The sequence below is a fragment of the Palaemon carinicauda genome, chromosome 8 (assembly GCF_036898095.1).
Source record: "Palaemon carinicauda isolate YSFRI2023 chromosome 8, ASM3689809v2, whole genome shotgun sequence".
NCBI classification, from domain to species: domain Eukaryota; kingdom Metazoa; phylum Arthropoda; class Malacostraca; order Decapoda; family Palaemonidae; genus Palaemon; species Palaemon carinicauda.
The window spans coordinates 163,271,151-163,286,601 of record NC_090732.1 but is presented as its reverse complement, the minus strand read 5'-3'; the positions used below and the strand labels follow the sequence as shown (position 1 = coordinate 163,286,601).

Here is a 15,451-nt window from a genome sequence, read left to right as displayed (position 1 = left end):
ATTATTATTATTATTATTATTATTATTATTATTATTATTATTACTAGATAAGCTACAACCCTAGTTGGAAAAGCAAGATGCTACAAGCCTAGGGCTCCAACAGGGAAAATAGCCTAGTGAAGAAAGGAAAAAAGAAAAAAGAAAATATTTTAAGAACAGTAACATCAAAATAAATATCTCCTGTATGAATTATAAAAAAAAAATTTAACAAAACAAGAGGAACAGAAATAAGAATAGTGTGCACGAGTGTACTCTGAAGCAAGAGAACTCTAACACAAGACACTGGAAAACCAGGATGTTATAAGCCCAAGGGCTCCAACAGGGAAAAAATAGCCCAGTGAGGAAAGGAAATGAGGAAATAGATAAACTACATAAGAAGTAATGAATACTTGATACAAAATATCTTTAGATCAGTAAAAACTTTATAATAGATCTGTCATATATAAACTATGAACAGTCTTATGTCAGTCTGTTCAACATTAAAACATTCGCTGCAAATTTCAATTTCTGAAGTTACACCAACTCAACTGCCTGATTAAGAAGAACATTCCACAATCTGGCCACAGCAGGAATAAAACTTATAAAATACTGTGTTGTATTAAGCCTTATGATGGAGAAGGCATACCAGTTCGTATTAATTGCATACGTAGTACTACGTACAGGCTGGTACAGTCTGGGAAGATCTGAGTGCAAAGGATAGTCAGAATTATGAAAAATCTTATGCAAACTGTATAAAGAACTAATTTGAACGAAGGTGCCAGAGATTAATATATAGATCAGGAATAAGAAATTTAATAGACTATACGTTCCTGTCCAACCTGTATTTATGTTGACCAGGCTGACATGAGTCTTTTTATAGTTTATATATGACATATCTGTTTATGACGTTGTTAATAGTTTATATAGGACATATCTGTTTTGATGTTGTTACTGTTTTAGAATGATTTATTATTATCTTGTTCTCATCATTTATTTATCTCCTTATTTCCTTTCCTCACAGGACTATTTTTCCCTATTGGAGCCCTTGGGCTTATAGCATCTTCCTTTTCCAACTAGGGTTGTAGCTTGGCTAGTAATAATAATAACAACAATAACCAAAGACCAAATAGGAGAATAATACTCGAAGCAAGGTAGCATGAAATAATTTAAAACACTTCAGAATAGATTGATCACTGAAAATCATAAAAGCCTTTCTCAATAACCCATTTTCTATGCAATTGAAGAAGAGACAGACCTAATATGTCCCTTTAAAGTTATTGGGTCATATTGAGACCGAAGAGTCTTTGTCAGTGTTTAAATTAGGGCTGTTTGATTTGCACGACCTTGCGCTGGAAAGCAAATTGCATCTGTAAACGAAATTGTGGTAACTGTTGAATAAATACTATGGGTTTCGAACCCAATTAACCCTCCTGGTGACCAAATGTTTGTAAACAATGCGAAGACATACGTTGCATATGAGGTAATTAGAAAGGTGGAGTGGGGGGGGGGGGGTTGTTGGGTGAAATACCCCCTCCCCTAATTGTGGGGTTTGAAGTTACTACTGATGGCAATTTCATAAGATTAAATATAGATAACTAAAAAATTCATTCACTTAATAAAATAAGATCAACGTTGCTGGCTTTCAGGGCCTCAATAGTTCACATTGTCACGGGAACCAGAGGGCTAAGGTTTGTTGCAAGTTTCAGTAGATATTGGTCAGGGCGTTCTTACCACGTTCGAATCCGTGCTTAGGGCTACCCTGATCGACCAATCGCTCAAGGAAAAGTTGACGAAACTGGAGGAGTATAAATAAATTGCTGAATAAAATTAATAAAAAATTAAATCTCACATCTTCCGTGTCGTTTTCCTATTGTATGACCTACTTTTCTTCGGATTAATCCATTATTTAGTTTATCTTTCTTTAAACTTTTCTACGTTCGACTGAACTAGACAAATGCATTACCTTGTTCACTCTATACACGTTTAGAGGCTTAGAGGTTTAAAGGCCGCTCGTGAATGGCAGAGGCAAGGAACAGTAACAATGCCCTATCAAGCAGGACAATGCCATCTCCACCCAAGCTAGGAATAAGGATGGCCAGACAATGGCTGCTGATGACTCAGCAAATAGACCTATAGGCACCTCCAAACTCTACACCTATCCTTAGCCCACAAACATGGTGATGTTGCAGCGACCAAAGGAACTAACGAGTTCGAGCGTGACTCGAACCGCAGTGTGGCGATCACCAGTTAGGGACGTTACCACAGAGCACCTATAAATAAATAATTCTTTGGGAAACCTTAAAAATGGAAACCCATCATTTCGTTATGCAATGTTTTTTTTTTTTTTTTTTTTATTGTTACCTGCTTCCAACTGTAGGTCCGTATCTGTTAGCCTTGTTCCTAAAATCCATAGGCATATATACAGGTTTACTCAAATCTATAAGCCTATATACAGTTTTGCTCAAGTCCATAGGCCTATATACAGGTTTGCTCAAGTCCATAGGCCTATATACAGGTTTGCTCAAGTCCATAGGCCTATATACAGATTTGATCAGTCGACCATACCAACACCTTACATAATACGGAACTGTATATCTCCATTATTACCTGAAACATTAAATCAGCCTCTTTCCCAAAATCCTGTCTGTCATGATTGAAGCGGCTGAACTTTTAATGACATACTGATCTTTTGGAGCCGCGATTGTTATACGCAACATTGTTCGTTTGAAGGATATGATTCTTCGTGATGTTATTCCCTTTTCAATATATTTCATGCAAAGAACTCCAAAAGTTGTTTAAGCCTGGATTTGAATGACGATGAAGCAATCTTATTCTCAGTCAAGAGAAGAAGAAATACCCCACCGTCGACACCTGCCATGATGATATCTATGTGATCCTTAATTTAGGACTCGCAAAACAAGGGGAAGAGAAATAAGATAGGATAGTGTGCACGAGTGTACCCTCAAGCAAGAGAATTCTAACCCAAGACAGTGGAAGACCATGGTACAGAGGGCTATGGCACTACCCAACACTAGAGAACAATGTTTTCATTTAGGAGTGTCCTTCTCCTAGAAGAGCTGCTTACCATAGCTAAAGTCTCTCTTCTACCCTTACCAAGAGGAAAGTAGCCACAGAACAACTACAGTGTAGTAATTAACCTCTTGGGTGAAGAAGGATTGTTTGGTAATCTCAGTGTTGTCAGGTGTATGAAGACAGAGGAGAATTTGTAAAGAATAGGCCAGACTATTCGTGTATGTGTAGGCAGGGGAAAGTGAACCGTAAGCAGAGAGAAGGTATCCACCATTGTGTGTGTGTGTGTTGATCATTCATATGCGTCACTGACTGATTGAGCACAATATACTATCAAATTTAGAAGATATAAACGGACAAAGAAGAGAGATTGTAAGAGGGAGCCATTTCCAACGATATTGAGGAGAAAATACGATTGATTGACTGAAGTTCGCCTAGCAATCACATGGGACCATCAAGGTTAAGCTGTTTACTGAGAGAGAGAGAGAGAGAGAGAGAGAGAGAGAGAGAGAGAGAGAGAGAGAGAGAGAGAGAGAGACTATTTTCGGGAGTAGGAAATTTTGGGATCTTGAGAAAGAGAAAGTAAGCAGACGAGTGCTGTTATAAACACTTTCAATGTCCTACTTTGACACGTTTGCCTTGTACTGATTCGCGTTTAAATGCTGATGGTTACCTCATAAATTGGCGGATGTACCGAAAGTTCTGAGGTCATTGGTGTTTAACAGATAACGTTATCAGATACAAATTACTTTTTTAAATTTTGCTATTTTTGCCTAAAATTTTTAATCAATAGATTTTATCTTTAATATTTTGTTGTTGTTGACAAAAACACTAAGATTTCATCATTTTTTCAAGTTTAAAGGTTTAAGGGCCACTTATGAATGGCAGAAGCAAGGGATATTGACATTACCCTAACAAGCAGGACAATGATCACCGCTTAAGTCCCCTCTCCATCCAAGCTAGGACCAAGGAGGGCCTGGCAATGGCTGCTGACTCAGCAAATAGACCTATAGGCTCCACATAGCTCACAAGGATGGGAAGGTTGCAGGCACTAAAAGAACTAAAGAATTTGAGCGGTGCTCGAACCCCAGTCTGGTGATCACCAGTCAGGGATGTTACCAAATAGGTAATCTGATTTTTCACTATATTCAAAAACAATTTACTAACAATGAACAGACTGTTTTGAGTTGTAAGACTTCTCAAATTTCGCAATCTTCAAGCGACTCCCGAAAACAAGTGTGGTACAGATCTCGTCAAACGTATTGTAAGTGTGGGTGAAAAAAAAAAAAAAACATGGTCCAATTGCCTAGTTTGAATGCTTTGTAGGCCTACAGTTTAACTTCGGAAAATGAGGAAACTGGTGGAGAAAGCTGCCAGATAAAAATAAAAAAAAAATAAAAAGAGGATAATGAGAGGAATCTGTGTATATGGTATGGATTATTGTGGTGGAATGTTGGTAACGTCCTTGCCTGGTGATCTCCTGACTGGGGTTCGAGTCCCGCTCAAACTAGTTAGTTCCTTTGGTCGCTGCAACCTCACCATAATTGTGAGATATGAATGGGGGATTAGGAGGAGCTCATAGGTCTACCTGCTGAGTCATCATCAGCCATTGCCTGGGCCAACTTGGTCCTAGCTTGGTTGGAGAGGGGGCTTGGACGCTGATCATCTATGGTCAGGCTCGAGGGCCTTCTCCTGTTTGATAGGGGGCAATGTCACTGTCCCTTGTCTCTGTCATTCATGAGCGGCCCTCAAAACTTTAAATACTAAGAAATTAATAATAAATTAAGAGGATAAAGAGAGGCATACTAAAACATCAATAATAGGCCTAAATGTACATTTGAGGAGAATATATAAACAAGATACGAATAAAGAAGAAAATTTGAACTAGAGCAACTACAGTATAGGGTTTTAAATAACACGCCTGTTTTCGTTCTGGAAAACAAGTTTAAACTACTGTATTTAAAAGTCTTTTTTTCACTCTCTATTTAAACAAGATTTAAACGCTATGTCTTCCATTCCCTGTTTGGTAGATGATCATGACTTGGATCAATAACACAATCTAAAGATTGGTAAACTCGATTTGCAACCATTTAGAGAGAGAGAGAGAGAGAGAGAGAGAGAGAGAGAGAGAGAGAGAGAGAGAGAGAGAGATTGTGAATAAATTTACTTCTTTTATTTCATCGACATTATTCTTTTAATTTATAATTGCAGTTCAGATTTTAGCAAGACATATTCCTGTATTATTATTATTATTATTATTATTATTATTATTATTATTATTATTATTATTACTTGCAAAGCTACAAACCTAGTTGGAAAAGCAGGATACGATAAGCCCAAGGCTCCAACACGGAAAATAGCTGATTGAGGAAAGGAAACGAGGAAATAAATAAACTAAAAGAGAAGTAATGGACAATTTAAAAAAATACTTTAACAACAGTAACAACACTAAAAGAAATCTTTCATATATAAACTATAAAGAAAAAAACTTCAAAAAAACACGCGGGAAAAAAATAAGATAGAATAGAGTGCCGGAGTGTACCCTCAACCAAGAGAACTCTACGCAGGACTGTGGTAGGCGTGATCAAGATAGATAGATGATAAAGGTAGCATATTGTATGTGAATATACTGTATACGGGTGCCTGGTGAGACCAGTAAGGATATCCTAAATAAATAATGGGGAAAATAATGTTACTAAAACTTCTAACGAAAAGGAGGGGGGGGGGTAGATTTGGTAGACCTCAAGAGTAATAGATTAGGCAAAATTTATTATCATTATTATTACTTGCTAAGCTACAACCCTAGTTGGAGAAGCAGGATGCTATAAGCCCAGGGGCCCCAACAGGGAAAATAGCCCAGTGCACCCTCAAGCAAGAGAACTCTAACCCAAGAAGGTGGAAGACCATAGTACAGAGGGCATGGCACTACCCAAGACAATAGACCAATGGTTTGATTTTGGAGAGTCCTTCGCCTAGAAGAGCTGCTTATCATTACTAAAGTTTCTCTTCTACCATTACCAAGAGGAAAGTGGCCACTGAACAATTACAGTGCAGTAGTTAACCCCTTGGATGAAGAAGAATTGTTTGGTAATCTCAGAGTTGTCAGGTGTATGAGGATAGAAGAGAATCTGTAAAGAATAGGCCAGACTATTCGGTGTATGTGTAGGCAAAGGGAAAGTGAATCGTAAACAGAGAGAAGGATCCAATGAAGTACTGCTGGTCAGTCAAGGGACCCCATAACTCTCTAGTGGTAGTATCTCAACGGGTGGCTGGTGCACTGGCCAACCTTGAATTCCTAGAATACATTAATGCGCTTTAAACATCTGATCTAAATTATCTCATTTATTACCTAAAATGTGGCCACTTATCTAACAATAATCTAAACAGCTGTTTTTATATGCAAATGTTATAGAATATGTCCATCAGTGGAAAAGTGCCATAATGTGATTGATTTTATACATTCAGCTACTACTACTACTACTACTACTACTACTACTACTACTACTACTACTTGACGTGGTAAACGGTAAAGATAAATAGGAATAAAAGACAGAAAAGATTCGTCAGTCAATAACGTAAACAAGATTAGAAACGTAAAAACCGAATTCGTCACATGCACTCAAGATAACAAGGTAATCGCGTGGAAATTCGAAAATACCTCCTCAAATGAAACAGTAATATTTAGCCAATTTGGCCGATGGCATAAAAGGATTTTGGGGTAACATTCTATGTTCTAGATTGGGAAATATAGTGGTCGCTCCAGTCATGCTATATTACCAACCAATTTCTATAACTCCCTTAGTTTATCAACTTTTTTTGAACACTTGTTGGTAAAACGTCTGAATGAATATACCGAAAATAATCCTTAAATCCTTTGTTCGCAGTTTAAATTCCATAAGTGCTCCTCCGAGTCTGCGTGCCATTTAAAGGTTTAAAGGCCACTTATGAATGGCAGAGGCAAGGAACAGTGACATTGCCCTAGCAAGCAGACAATGCCCTTGACACTGACCATATATTAAATGATCAGCACCAAGGCCCATCTCCACCCAAGCTAGGACCAGACAGGGCCAGGAAATGGCTACTGCCCCAAACTCCACAACCTTAGCTCACAGGGATGGTCAGATTGCAGACACCAAAGGAACTAACGAGTCTGAGGGAGACTCGAACCCCCGTCTGGCATACACCAGGCAGAGAAGTTATTAATAAGGCCACAACAACAAAAATCCCTTGATTGTCTTTGAGGTCAGGAGGTTCGTATAGGTCTTGACTTTAGTGCTATTTTGACCACCTGAATCACGAGGCAATTGTTTCCAAAAACTTCGAAAGCATTTTAAATTCCCAATCCCTGATCTGAATATTAACATTTGGCACAGTCATTTAATTAGCTCGCAATAAAAGATTTCTCTTCTGTCCATATTTTGTATTCAGATCCGTACAGAAACACCATTAAGTACAGGGGACCCAGTAAGTAGTTAATTCTAACCAGTCTTAGATTTTCTTTTCCAAGACTCGATGCAACACAGTATTCTAGAATTTTACACCAACTGTGACTAAATGGTAGAATGATATTCCCGATCAAGTAATTGAATCGTGAAAATTTTTCAAAAGTTCAAAATTGGCGCAAAAGCTTATCTGTTGAGGAGATTGACCGAAGTGTCGTTTTATAGTTTATAGGTTATATGTACGTTAATCATAATTTACACACACACACAAATATATATATATATATATATATATATATATATATATATATATATATATATATATATATTGCAAATGCAAAAGAGACAAGGGAAGGGAAGAAAAGATCATAGATTAATTAAGAAAGTTTGCACGTGTGGACTCTTAAAGAAAGGCCATAAACAGACGCAAGTGGCATTACATGTATGAGGCCTTTGTTCTGCAGTGGACTAGTAACGGCTAATGATATATCCCCCTGATCAGCAAAGAAGTACTAATAAGGACCATATATACTAGGTTGGTTTGCTATGAGCAATCAGACAAAAATCTCCCACCATCACCAATCTGCACTGGCCAGCGTGGTGATGAAAACTGGCCAAACTCCAGACATGAATTGACATGTCTGAGGACTAGAAATGGTTGTTGTTGTTGTATATAGTGTACATGATTGGCTAAAAATAAATCACACATCAATAAAGGAGCTGATTGGTCACTTGAATAATATTACAAATGGCAGCTGATTTTAGAGCTCAGTGAAACTGTTCTTTAACAACATAAGTTTCTCATAAAGTAGTGAGATTTTACTTTACTGTAATGTAGTACAATATTCATAAATCGATTATTACAAACATAATTGAATATATCCCTACTAAAAATACAAATTTCTAAAGTAAAATGTATTTTTCCTAGATATACAAAACTGAATCATTTATATGGGTATACGCTTGATGTTTACTAGGACCAAAATTAAAGAAGTTCTCTGGGTTTGGCAAAATTGTATGGTTGCCCTCTGTTCCCACCTAATGGTTAAAGGTGTCTTGTTTCAATTCTAGTTTCAACAGAATCGTGTTCACCAGAGAGTCAGCTGGGCAAACCCAAACCACCACTGTTATGCCCAACTACAGTAGTGGCCTTCCCAGTAAACAGCTTAAATTCACGGTCCAAGGCAGGGATCGATCTACTACCGTGGGAATGCTAGGCCAACATAATACAACTATACTAGCCGGGAGGCGCACTGAGTAGGCACGCTGGAGCCTGCGCCCAAGTTCTCACTTTAGTCTTAGTTAAGGTGGGAAATATGAATAAATGAATCAGGTTTGAATAGCTAAGAAAAATGCATTTATATACTTGTCTTCCGCAGATGGGACAAAGTCCTCAGGTAACAATATTATGGTGTCTGTTGGACCCTTGACTCAAAAGTAAAATATAGACTACTGTATCATTACTGGCTCGTATGAGACAAGATCATGTTAGCCTCAATTGAATTAGATGTAAGTATTAAAAGTCAACTGTACATCATAAATATAATGTCACAGTGGTATTCTTATCTACACAAGTGGTCATCAGAGTAGGTACTTCCAAGGAAGGGAGGATCCGAACTGAGGAAGGAAGGCACCCATCAATTCTACTCTCATACCATAATTATGCTAAAAATAACTGATGACATGAAATATTGCTAACTGTCCTGCAGGGGCATAGGCTTCAAATTATCTGCTGAGTAGCCACCACCAAACCTAATGAGAATGGGCACAATGATTTATGTAATGGACAGTGAAGGTGGCCTGTCTTTTCTGACACTAGCATTGAACTTGTACCACGGAGTGGTTTTTGCGGAAAGCTAAGGTTGCAGCAAAACCATGTACGTCATGAGCCTTGGGTGGGAACTCATTAGACACTTCTCCCATAGATTTGTATGCTCTCATAATTATCTCTTGTAACCAGAAAGAAATGGTATTCTTAGTTACTCCCTTCATGTTTTAATCTGTACTTTAAAAACAAGTTAGAGATGTTAGAACAAAAAGGTGAAGTCCTTTTTAAATAAAGGCACACTACCCTTACAGGACAAAGTAACAAACTGTCCAGATCATCAGTTACTCCTTGATTAGTGAAATTGTAAAGAAGTCAAATCAATTATATATCATTAATAAATAGACTTTGGGTCTTAGCTATGAATTCTGGTACATATGAAAATGACATCTTTACACCCCTGGAGTGTGATGAGATAGATCACGCAGTTCACTCAATCTCTTTGATGATGCTAGAGCTAAGAGGAACACTGTCTTCAGTGTTAGGTCTCTGTTGCCTTGTAATGTGATTCGTAGGGTGCTAACTTTAGGTACTTTGGAACCTTTAACCCAATTCAAGGCATGGGTCTGAGTTCCCTAAGTAAGCAATAATGCTAAACTTCTGATCAAAGCCGAGATCCCACGAGGAGGAGAGGTCAATTCCATTAGGTCTAAAGACCTGAAGGTCTTTAGACTCTCTTTGATATCCTTCTCTAAGCTCGCTCCTGAAAACTGTGTACGAGCTAAGTGGAAAGAATGGCTGTAATATCTGTTATCACTAATTGGAAACCTTGTTCATAATTGGATGGGAATGGAAGAGAAGGCTTAAGTCTCCCTCTACGACACCAAATGCAGTGGTGTTAATCTCGATCAGGCATATCTGTCTTGATGAGCAGAGTAATAAGGTGGAGAATCGGTACTCTGTCACTTAAGGAATGGCTGCTCCCAATAAGCAGAGGGGGCTGATGCAAGGAAATGGTGGACACAGTTCTGTACCCCTTTTCCTTTCATACTGGAGCAGCAGTCTCATCTTCAACCTTGAAAAATCTTTAACTATTTTAGGAATTGATTTAGATTTAGATTTCGTACTCTCGTCTCTGGATGTCCCGGTAACAGGATACATTGACCTAGATGATGGGAAGTTTATTTTATACACTCCATATAGTGTTGTTATCATTTGTGAAATGGCAGATGTGTATTCTGCCTGTGGGCGCTTATTGTTAGTGGGGCGTTTAGCTGGTGTGCTTGCTGGGGATGGGGCGTTTAGCTGGTGTGCTTGCTGGGGAGTGCTTGCTTGTGGGGGGGCACGATTCTATTTTGCACCATACTTAGCGAGTGCTTTTCTGAACCCGTTTGAGGAAGCAAACACAAGGGTTGTTTATGCATCTGCGGACGCAGGGAGAGATTTGCTGCGCTTTTAGAGGAAAATAATACGGTGGTTCCTCATGAGACATGCGGAGAAGCCAGTATTTTTCTAGGAGAAAAGTTAGCTGCTTCCTTCTTAGGACAGAACTTACCTTTAGGGCCTTTTAGTGTTATAGAAGGCTCAAGTCGCTATGGGACCATAACGGCGAATAATACAACTCTTCCAGAGTCATAAGAGGCATATTTGGAGACACATGATGCCCATTTGCTGAATGCTCCAATAACCATGTTGGCATATGTTTAGGAGGCAATCCAATTTAACTGAAGAAACCTTCTGCAATATGGAGAAGAAATCATGTTTTCCTGCATCTGAATTAAATAAATGGTCTCCTGAGTTTAGCACACTCGGTGGGGATGAGGATTTTACGGTTCACAAAATCTGATGAGATTAATGGTTCCTGCACAGAAATCAGCTCTGGCTGATTAAGTGCCAAAGCCAAAGGATCATAATCACTATGAGTATCTATTTTACTGAGTATCATGGGAGATAATACAGCAACAAACTCGTTCTGAAACATATGGCAGCCATCCTTTATTATTGGAGCCTCTGGGAACTCCGATATCGAAGGATTGGACAAGGAAAAATCAGGACTCGGAAGAAAAGGCTTCAGCTTTTTGTCCTCTTTGGAAGAAGAAGTAAAAGCGGATCGATTCTTCTTAGCTTTCATCTTGCGACGAATGTCGTAGATTTCCTCCTTGGGAGGACGACCACTCCCGACAGATTTCACAAGGCAAGTTCAATGAGCATCTCTTACCACGACACCCTGGACACAAACAATGATGAACTATTTCCACCTTACTCATAAGGGTACCGCAAGGACGACCTTCAAGGCCGGGACAGGTCCTCATACACACTTGAGAAGCATTCATAATCACAAACACTGAAAGAAAAAGCACAAAAGCAGTGTGGACAGCAGTCGAGTAGCAGACGTGTATACGTCCATGACCAAGAGTAAATTGAGGATTGAGCCATAGGCTCCAATGCGTCTAATCGGTGCAAATAGGAATATATGGTAACCATACAATTTTGCCAGACCCACAGGACTTCTTTAATTTTGGTTTTAGCAAAACAGCAACAGATTATACCCATATAAATGACGAAGCTTTGTATTCGCGTAGGAACAAACTAGTTTGAGCCCCATAACCTATACAGTCAGGTCTCGCTCTTCGCGGTGGTTAAATAACATAGCAGGCACGAAAAACGAAAATCGGCGGCGAAAACTTTCTGCCCTAGGGTGGGTTAACTCTTAACCTAACACTTTGCTACCCATTGCCTACGAGCAGTCGACTAACGCACTAAGTACTGCTAATATTGTTTTACAGTACTTCATTTATATCACAATAGAAATATTGCATTAATGAATTAAAACATTTCAGGAAGTGTATAGTACATGTGCACACAAGTACTAAGTACTGTACATGGTAAGGCTATGGTACAGTAAGTATGTACAGTAACCCTAGCCATCGGGACACTTATAACAAAACACTGTTGTTGTTATCTAATATAACACTCCCTGATACTATAGTGTATAGTACTGAAATATATGTACAGTACTATCACTACAGTACAACTTAATTGGCTAAGAAAACACTTGTACTGTACTGTAAGTGTTCCCTGTATACAGCAGGGCTTGCATCATTTAACAACTCACAGTACACATAGCTTACATTTACATACTGTATTGTAGAGTACTGTACAGTACAGTTAATAAACAATAATATACATTACTGTAATGATCTACTGTACAATATGTATACAATGATAGTTAAAATTTACACATTTTATACTAAGACCACTAATCATTTTCGTACGAAGTTCTATGCAGTCGTGAAGTACGATGAAACTCGGTACTGTAGGGAATCACACATATACAGCACATTACCTGGTAAATATATACACTGCACAGGAGTACATACTATACAATACATCACCTTTTTACATCAAAACGTGATTCTGCTCAAAAAGGGAGATGAATACACGACTGAGGCCGAGTGAGTGTGAGATGGGATGTTGTGCTACGTGGGGCGAGAAATTGCGCGAAGGATGCCAGGTACAAAGGAGAGCGGCAGGTTTGAAATTATCGGGCCCTGAGAATGCTTATCGTGACCCAAAAGTAGGACATGTGATATTTTACTTAATTGGTTGTACAGTTCTCAGAGTCGCAAACAAGTGAAATCTTGAAGAATGAATCTGGGAACATGTGAAATCGTGGAGAATGAATCTGCGAACGTGTGAAATCACAAAGAATGAATCCGTGAAAAAGCAAAATTTAGAAGAATGAATCTGCGAACAAGTAAAATTGCGAAGAATGAATCTGCGAACAAGCAAACTTGCGAAGAAGGAATCTGCGAACAAGTTAAATTGCGAAGAATGAATCTGCGAACAAGTTAAATTGCGAAGAATGAATCTGCGAACGAGCAAAATTGCAAAGAATATATCTGCGAACAAGCGAAATTTCAAAGAATAAATCTGCGAACAAGCAAAATCGCGAAAAGCGAGCGCTGACTGTACTCGGTGGTTAAGAATATCTTGAGTACTGTACTTACTTTGGTAAAAATACCAAGCCAAGACAATCTGGCATCCTAAGTCAGCTTAATAATAATAAAACAGATTATAGTTAAATATGATACCTTTAATGACCAACAGGGCTACCATGCACAGCACATTCATGTACCACTTCCCAGGAGTGAGCAGCAACGAGATGATGTTTATTTACGAGCATGCTGCAGCGGAGCAGAGACCATTTGAGAAGCGGCAAATCATGATGCTTGTCATTGGAGCCCGTTAAAAGATTTTAGGCTAGACACAGTCGCAGCCTTCTCTGAAGGCAACTTTTCTAAATCAAGCTATGAGAGATGGTGCTCGAAAGTGTCGTCTCGGCCTGTCACTTCGTAGGTGTTATTTCACTGTTATTTTTGTATGATAATCCATTTTCTCTGTAAGTCTTCTAGTTATGTGGGTGTCTGCTGTTATTACCCTTTACATATTGCTAATTTTCCCCTTCCTGGAGTGAATGTATGATAGCGGCCACCTGTACGTTTAATTACGGGTAACTTAGAATACGGCAGTGTAAGGGGGGTCACAGGAGGGCATTAGCCCCCACCCCGTTAGGTAAGTAGGTAAGGACACGACTTGTAGGTTTGATTAGGGGGGAAAGTTTAGGTCAGTTGATGTCCATTATTAATCCACACAGGAGGAAATGGCCGCTGATATACAAAGGCCCCCGAAAAATTACCGGGTAAATATTTACCAAAAGTGATTCAACCAAAAAAATACCAAGAGGTTATGAATATAGGATACGTATTGTTGTATATTTAGACGGTATTAGTGTTATGATTTATCCATTCAAGTCCACTGATCTACAAATTTACCATATTTTATCAGTCCTAGCCTAAGAAATGTCCCCGTATTTTAATCAGGAGGTTGTACATTTGAGAATAGGAAACCCCAATTTGGCAAAGAAAGCTATGGTAGTATTCTTGCTACGTTGCTCAATTAAATTGGTATTGTACTAAAATAAAAACAAATAACACTAAGCAATCAATCAAAAGGAGAATACTTACACAATATCTCATTTCATAGATCAGGAAACCTTATATACCGTCAATCACTAGAGGTTTCGATGGGGCAATTCACTACTTAAACTACTCTTTTCTACTGTCATTAAGCGTCAACAAATGACCTAGTTGAGTATCAGGTTCAGGGTCATTATCCGTGTAGTCTTTGCAACGGCGCCTCTTGTGATCTTGTGACGTATTTTAGTTTTTATTTTGTCTTTTCCTCCACATCTGGTATAAATCTGATTTTTTTTTTAATTATTTCACTTGATAGAAAGGTTTCTACTATTTTTCAAGTTTTCTTTGTATCGTTGTTGTAGCTAAATAATACTTATTCATTTCTTTCTTTTCTATATTTCTGGCAAAAGGAAAAAATGAGTTCAAATATTCTTCCATATTTCCACAAAAATTACAGTTAACACCTCCCTCCTTGTGTTTATTCATACTATTTAGTTTTAATGTGTTTGTTCTGGCTCTGAAAAATACACTGATGCACAAGCATTGTCATATATTTGTCTTAAAGCCAATTTTATTGAAATCTTTTTTTATAATTGTTTGATAGTAAATAATGCATGTATTTAAAAAAAAATGCTCCAAAACTGCTAATGATTAATTCTATGGCATGCATATTTAAATTATAAGAAATATTCTTTTGCGAATATACTAGACTAATTTGTTTAGTATGTTCGTAAACAAAATTTCCTTAGAATATGAATATGTTCGCCTTAGAATTAATCATGAACAATTTTGGAGTATTTTATTTTATAATAAATGCATTTTTTCTTATTATCAAACAATTACGAGATTAAAATGATAAAAAGTAAGCAGTTTAAATTTCTTGTTCTTCCTCTTTAATTTATCTTAATAGAAATTCCATATCGATATACTGAAAATACTTTTGGAAAGTTGTGCATTGCTACGATTATTAAAAAAAAAAAAAAGTAGGAATATAGATACCTCCACATACGTAGTAAGAACAGGAGAGTGAATTTAGTTAATAAACATAAGTATCTGGGAGAATGGTACACAAAGAAAAGAAATGAATATAGAGTATAATGAGAAAAGTAAAAAAGTTGGTCCAAGAAATACGTAGTTATAGAGACGTGAAGAACGTAGGGAAATGGCATTAGAGGCGAGGAAAAATATGAGAAACAGGTGTAGTATCACCAATATTTGTAAATATTGGGTGAAACAGGAGAGAGAGAGAGAGAGAG

General features: G+C 37.9%; 1 protein-coding gene across 1 annotated transcript in view; it reads right to left on the bottom strand.

The window, feature by feature from the left end:
• ATP7 (copper-transporting ATPase 1) overlaps nucleotides 1-14,386 on the bottom strand; it is a 91,234-nt gene extending 76,848 nt beyond the window's left edge. The window contains exon 1 of the mRNA XM_068379273.1: nucleotides 14,244-14,386. The gene's annotated coding sequence lies outside the window, so the exon portion shown is untranslated. The remainder of the gene's footprint in view (nucleotides 1-14,243) is intronic.
• Between the last annotated feature and the right edge of the window lie 1,065 nt (nucleotides 14,387-15,451).